We start from the raw sequence: 7,516 nt of genomic DNA, 5'->3' as shown, positions 1-7,516 counted from the left end.
CGAGTCCCCTGGGGGAGCTGACCGCCGGAAGCCAGTCCTCTGCGGGGCCCCCGGGCTCCTGGCCGCCGGCCTCCCCGGCCTGGCCGACCTGAAGCAGCCTCGCGGGCCGGGCAGTGGGCGGGGACTCTGAGTGTCGGTCCCCCGGCAGCACCACCCAGGGCCCCCACCCCTCCTCTTAGAGCCGGGTGTCGGGCTCCACGTCCTCCATTCAAGGTCAGGGTCAGCCTCTTCCTCCAGCCCCTGGGGAGAGCAGAGAGCAGAGAGCCGCCCCCAGGGGCCGGCCGGGCAGGGCCACCTTCCCCTCGGGACACACAGAGCGCTCAGGTGGCGCCTGCAGACGCTCAAGTTCCAGCACTAAAGCAGTGACGACGCTGATTTTCAAACAGTTTTAATGATGGACAATCTGCATACCAATCGGCTCATCTGCGCGCCCGCGGCTTAGAACAATACAGGAAACCGGCATAAAGCGGGCCGTGCTGTGATGACAATGGCTCCCCAGTGCGCTGACCTCCGTAAACGCAGCGAACAAAAGTACAGTCCTCTTTGGATGCAACACTAACGAGTCATTACGAACGAGTACAGCTGCTCGTGCAAGCACTTTGTTAAAAATATTCTTCTCATTTTGTGTCTGTCCCCAATTATAATGGAGCCACTGTGCCAGCCAGCCAGTGAGCGCATGCAGAAGAAAATTTACGTTCTGTGGTCTCGGCGGTTTGCAGAGTGCACTGTCAAGTGTAGCCGCCTCGCCGTGTTTTGCCTGTTGACGCCTCCTTCTCTCCCTGACATTCTCAGTTTCCCACCCGCCCTGTGCCCGCGTTAGGATAACCGAGCTGGCAAGCCCTTGACGGTCACCTGCGGACGTCTCTGTCTGCACAAGGAGACGGGCTGACTTGGGGCTGCGTCAGGAGTGCTTGGGTCAAGCCTGTGTGGGAGCAGCGCCCGGGGCACCGGGGGCCCAACAGTCGTGAAAGGAACGGGCAGCCGGGGGAGCCCAGCGGTGTGGGGTGACCACACGTCCCCACCTGTTGCAGACCCTTCGACACCCCAGCACCCAGAGGATGCCGTCCTTGGTAGGAGCCTCAAAACTCAAAGTTTCTTGCAGGAAAGCAGCTGGAAACAGTAGCTTCTTCGTGACGAGGTCAGGCAGAGTGACCTCCAGACCCAGGCTGGGCTGGGCCGCCCCCCTGGTAACTCTGGGCCCGGCCTGGGCCACGTCCTGCTCTCAGGGGAGCCGCATGGGCCCTGTGCTGACTCTCCAGGGCCTGCTCCTCTGGCCTGGGAGCTGGGCCGGGAGCCTGTCGGGGCCCCTTTCCTCGAGCTCGCCCTTGGTGACCTCTGGGGGGGACAGGAAGGGGAGGGGGAGCAGGGGGCCTGGGCTTGCAGCCTCCTGCCAGGAAGAGGGCGTCGGGGGGGCCCCGCCCCTGTCTGCACCTTCGGCCTCCTCAGCCAGCAAGCCACATCCCAGCAAAGGGGGCGCGTCCACTGTCCCCTTCCTCAACTCAGAGGTCAGGACACAACAGCCGGAGCCAAGTGGGGCCTGCTTGGGTGGGATTCGAACCAGCCGCCTGTAAAGGACATTCTGAGACCTGGGGGGAGGCTGGAGTGTGGGCCGGTACTAGCCCTGCACAGGATTTTTGTTAATTTTGTTAGTGTTTCAACGACACTGTAGGTATGTACGAGAAAAATGCCTTTATCTTAGCAAGAAGGCGTTTGCATAAAATCATAAGAGGGGCTTCCCTGGTGGCGCAGTGGTTGAGAGCCCGCCTGCCGATGCAGGGGACACGGGTTCGTGCCCCAGTCCGGGAAGATCCCACATGCCGCGGAGCGGCTGGGCCCGTGAGCCATGGCCATTGAGCCTGCGCGTCCGGAGCCTGTGCTCCGCAACGGGAGAGGCCACAACAGCGTGAGGCCCACATACCGCAAAAAAAAAAAAAAAAAAAAAAAAAAAAAATCATAAGAGATCTTGGACGATGCTAAAATGATCCAGTAACAACTAAAGTGTGTGTGTGTGTGTGTGTGTGTGTGTGTGTGTGTGTGTAAAACAAGATGGCAAAACGTATACGATTGAAACCGGGTGATGGAGTTTCCATGATTCCCCCACTTTGGGGTAAGCTAGAAATTTTCCATAATTAAAAGTTAAAATATATAATGTATGCTACTCTCACATGGAGTATTGGATCTGAAAAAAGCTTCAAATATAGAACAAGACTTCAACCTGCTCCATTCACCCGGGAATAAGTGGTAAATCTGGGGAGGCATGAAGGTGAGGGACCCCTAGGAGAAGGCCACGGCCCACCTGACTCAGCCCGGGGAGGCGCCCGTTTTCTCCCGGCCACAGCAATGCCCCGTGACCGTACCTGTAAACATTCTTATCGGCCGGAGCTCAGCTCCCTGCCCGCAGTAAAGCAGCAGGACGAAGACGGCCACTCCTGTATTCGCTGCCATGTTCCTCCAGCTGCGGAAGGACGACTCTCTCCTGAGGTCCCCTCAGATTCTCCCGCGTGGTCTCCAGGACACTGTGGAATGTCCAGGGTGTGTGACATCACGGCAGGAAGTGAGCAGGGTCCTGCCTGTGTGGGTGGCAGAGACAGGAAGATGTGGGAGACCCCTGGGGCCTTGGGGGACGGGGATCCCCTCTCCTTACTTCTGTTGCCCGTTCCGGTTGTCCCTCAGTCCTGCAGGCCCTGAGACCTGGCAGAACCCAACAAAGCCAGTTTCGGGGAAAAGAGGCGCGTTGGAAGGAGGCTGGGAGCTCAGCGAGTTACAGGGCAGGTGCTGGAGCCAGCAGGAGGGCAGGGGCTGATGCCTAAGTCTCCCCACCATCCCCAGTCCCCCCTCCATCTCAGCAGGAACAAGGCTGCTTGTCCCCCCGCGCCGCCTCCCAGCTCCATCCCTCAGAGATTCTTGCTCCATTCACACCAGTGAGAAAATCCCACAGGATTTTGGTTGGCTTGCCTGGACCATGCCGCATCCCATATCCGAATCCTGGACCGATTCCTATGTCTGGGGCTCAGAATGGGGTAGCTGGTCCACCCCAGGGCAGGGCTGGGTCCCAGGTGGACAGTCCTCCAACCACAGGGGGGTGGTCCTGGATGCACAACAACGGTGCCCCCTAAACCCGGGGAGGACCCAAAGGTGGCAGGCCCACCAGGGATCTTTTGGCTTTTATGTTTTTATTGCTGTTATGGGGAACTACTGCAGATGTTTTAAAGATTTTCTTCCGGTAGATGTAGTGGTAAGCAGTCTACCTTGAGGGATAGCCACGGAGGAGACTGCAAACGTTTGCAGTGTCCATGGACATGCTGAATTTAAGCACAGCTTACATTTGCAGGTGGCATGGTGGGTTCTGTGTCCCATCTGAGTTAATTAATGGTCTGATGACACACAGACCAGTGGTCTGGACACTTTCCATTCAAGTGTGGTCCTTTGACCAGCAGCCTCAAATGGAAAACAGCACCATGAAGGGATGTAGAACTTTGACCCACCGTCTGCAGTGACCAGCCCGGGAAGGGAAACCAGTGTCCGTGGTGACCATCCAGGAGCAAAAATTGCCATCCACAGCAACCGTCCAGGTAGTTCCAGGTAGGTAAACAACAGCCCCTGCCGGGATCTGATCAGTAACTGACAGTTTTCCTAATTTTTGTCTCCACTTCCAATTTAGACCAAGCAGAGAGAGCTGGGCTCTCACGAATGAAGCTCTGGACGTTTCCCTGGAAGGGTGTGGACAGCAAAGCCAGAGAGACCCACCCTGGGCAGGTGTGTTGTACACGCTCACTTCAAACAATATAAAGTTATAATCTTACTGGTTCTGGAGACCAGACGCGCCAGCCGGGCGTCCCTGGCCTAAAATCGTGGTGTCAGCAGTGCCGTGTGCCTTCTGGAGGCTCCATGGAATTTGTGTCCTTGCCTTTTCCCACTCCCAGGAGCCACCACATTCTGGGGCTGTGGCTCTTCTCCTGCATCTTCAAAGCCTGTCCTGTCTCTGATTCTCTCTGCTGCGACATCTATAGATCCCTGTGATTACAATGGCCGCTCTGGCTGGGCCACAGTGCCTACATGTACCGAATACTATTCTGGCTGTTTCTGTGAGGGTGTCTGGAGTGAGGTTTAGGTTTAAATTGGTGGGCTCTGCAGTCACAATAAGACACGTACTGTCTGATTGCACTTCTATGAGATGCTTAGAGTTGTCAAAATCACAGAGATAGAAAGTAGATGGGTAGGTGCAAGGAGCAGAGTGAGGGCAGAACGTATAGACTGTATGTTTCACAAGATAAACAGAGTGATGGGACTATTTCTGTAAAATTGTTTAACTCGATTGTGTAAAATAACTTCACTGCTGAATATGAAATCATAAAGTTAAAGCTTGGGGGAAATGGGCTTTTGCGAAGCACACAATTCTAAGTATACTCTGTTCTTTGAATAAATGTCTTTTTTTTCTGAAAAAGATTTATGGGGATAGATGGGGGTGATGATTGAACAACAATATGAATGCCCGTAATATCACTGAACTATACCCTTAAAAATTGTTACAATGGTAAATTTTATGTTATGTTGTTTTTCAAATTGGAAGGGAAAAAATATTAAAAATATAAAGTGCATGGAAGAGTCCGTGGCATGTATTAAGTACTCAATAAATGTTAGCTATCAAAGGAAATAAAAAATAAATTGGTGGGCTTTGAGTAAAGCAGATTGTGGGTGGGCCTCATCCAATCAGTTGAAGGCCGGGATAGAAAAAAAAGACTGACGTCTCCTGAGCAAGAGGGACTTGTGCCAGCAGATAGTAGGATCACCTCTTCCCTGGGTTTCCAGCCCGCCCTCCTGCCCTGCTGATTTTGGCTCTGCCGGTCACCACAATTGTGTGAGCCAATTCCTTAAAATAAATCTCTCTCTCTATATATATACCTATACCACCTCCACCTATATATATATATACCGACACCACCTACACCTATATACATACCTACATCCCTACTACATCAGCTCTGCTTCCTGGAGAACCCTAACACAGCCCATGTGGATGATCCAGGATAATCTCCGTCTTCAAATTCAGTTTACTAGCATCTTAACTCCATCTGCAATCTTAGTTATCCTTTGCCATAAAACTCAAGATATTCTCAGGTTCTAGAGATTACAGGCCTGAGAATATGGGTATCTTTGGGGCACCGTTATTCTGCAGACAACATCTTTTGCACATTATCCAACTGGATTGTTTGGGGGTTTTCACTGTTACATCTTGAGAGCTCTTTATGTATTCTAACTATGAGTGCTTTGTTAGACACTTGGTCTGCAAAAAATTTCTCTCAGTCCATAGTTTGCCTTTTATTCTTCTTTACAAGGTCTTCTGTAGAACGACAGCTGTTTTTAATTGTGCTAAGCCCAATGTATTGCTTTTTTCCTTTTATGGATTGTGCTTTTGGTGTCACGTCTGAGAACTCTTCACCAAGCCTTAGGTCCTGAAGCTTCTCTCCTGTCTTCTAAAAATTTTATAATTTTACGTTTAAATTTATGGTCAACTTTGAGTTACTTTTTGATAAGTTGTGGGTTTTGTTCAAGGTTCATTATCTTGCCTTAAGATTTAAAATTGCTCTAGCACCATTTTTTGAAATGGCTATTCTTCTTGCATTGAACTGCTTTTGCTTTTTTTAGAGAATCAGTTGGCCGTCATTGTGTGGGGCTCTTTCTGGGTTCTCTATTCTGTTTCTTTTGTATTATTGATCTATGTGTTTATGCCCCAACCAATACCACACTGCCCTGATTATTGAAGCTACATAAAAAGTCTGGAAAACAGGTAGAGTAATTCCACTTTAGTTTTCTTTTTCAAAATTGTTTTAGCTATTCTAGTTCCTTTGCCTTTCCATATAGGTTTTAGGATAATCTTGTCTATATCTGCAAAATATTTTGCTGGGATTTTGATGGAATTTGTGTGAAACCTGTACATCAATTTGAGGAGAATTGTTAAATATTTTTTCTGCATGAATTGATATGATTGTGTGACTCTTTCTTCATCAGCTTGCTAAAATGGTCAATTACACTGAGGAATGTCTATTGTTTTACCTTTTTTCACTGATTTTTTTCTGTTTTTTCCATTTTGCTGTTGAGCCAACCTTGTGGGTCAGATACAATATTTGTATCTGATACTGTTTCATATACAATATTGGTTAGTTCTGAAATGTCTAGATAGTTCTGCTTTGTATTTTCTATTTATTTGCTGAAGCCTTCATGTCTTTGTTGAGACTATTTCTTCGTTTGTTTCAAGTGTGTTTGTAATGTTTGTTGAAGGATTTTTACCATCACAGCTTTCACGTCCTTATCAGATAATTCTAACATCTGTTATTTCAGTGTTGGCATCTACTGAGCTTCTTTTCTTGTTCCATATGACGTTTTCCTGGTTCTTGGTGTGGCGGATGGTCTTTGATGGAAACGTGGGTGGTGTGTGTGTTATAAGACTCTGGATCTCATTTAAACCTGTCCTCGAGCAGGCAGGCTCCTGACCCTGCACCAGTGCACCGTGTTATTGTCGGCTGGGCTGGAAGCCCATGTTCCCCCCTCAGCCTGCTCCACCACGACCCCAAACATGGGCTGGCCGCCTTTTGTCATCCCCGCGATGGTGCAGGTGTTGACTCGCCAGTGAGCTTCTGCTGGCCGGCTGGGGACAGGGCCTGAATTTCTTCTGTGCTGTTTGGCTGGGGTGGAGCCATTACTGTGGAAACACTGCTGGTCTTGGGAGGCCGACTGATCTGGTCCTTAGGCTGGAGAGCAGGCTTTCTTGTATGGATCTGAGGGTGTTTCCAGGTTTGCCAAGTTTCTCCAGCACCTGGTGGGAGCCACAAGCCAAACCGCAAACTAGGGGCTCCCGGCCAAGCTGGGCCTCGGGGTCCTTGTCCCTCTGCTGCCTCTGCACCGTCCAGAGGCTTCCCGTGTTTGCTGTGTCCGTGACGACCAGGGCTTTTCGTGGTGCTTAGTGAGAAGACCAGGGAAAAAGATGTCTGCTCCAATGTTCATGCAGTAGAAGAGCGTGCAGGCTCCCTGTGAAACGTGGGGGGCACACGTCCAGCTGGGTTAAGCTTTGCAGCAGCCATGGGCACCACGGTTAAGAGGTCGGCTCCAGTGGCAGGGGCTGGTTGACTTCCCAGCTTAACCACTGTGCTGGGTGGTGACTTCAGACAAGCCTCTTACACTGATCCCACTAGGACGGCCCTCCCCTGGGGGCTGGGTCACTTGTCTCTGGCTAATGCTGAGATCACTGGGCTGGGTCTGGCCTCGGGGGTCATGTCCCAACCCCCCCCTCCCACGCCCCCTCCACCCCCCACTGAATGTGCCATTTCCTGTCCCTGAAGGAGCTCCTCAAGGCCCTGCTCTCACCCCGGGGGCATTTGATCTCTGGGCCTCTGCTGTTTGCTGCCGCACCTTGGCTTCTGAGATGTTTAGGACTTGGGAAGATTCCTTGCTGGCCGGGGGCTGAGCTGGTGGGGTTGGCAGGATTTTGAGGTTCCGGGAAGATTTGTTTGAGGCATTT

Source organism: Mesoplodon bidens, assembly GCF_964165515.1.
Source record: "Mesoplodon bidens genome assembly, chromosome: 17".
Lineage (NCBI taxonomy): Eukaryota > Metazoa > Chordata > Mammalia > Artiodactyla > Ziphiidae > Mesoplodon > Mesoplodon bidens.
This window is presented reverse-complemented; position numbering follows the sequence as displayed.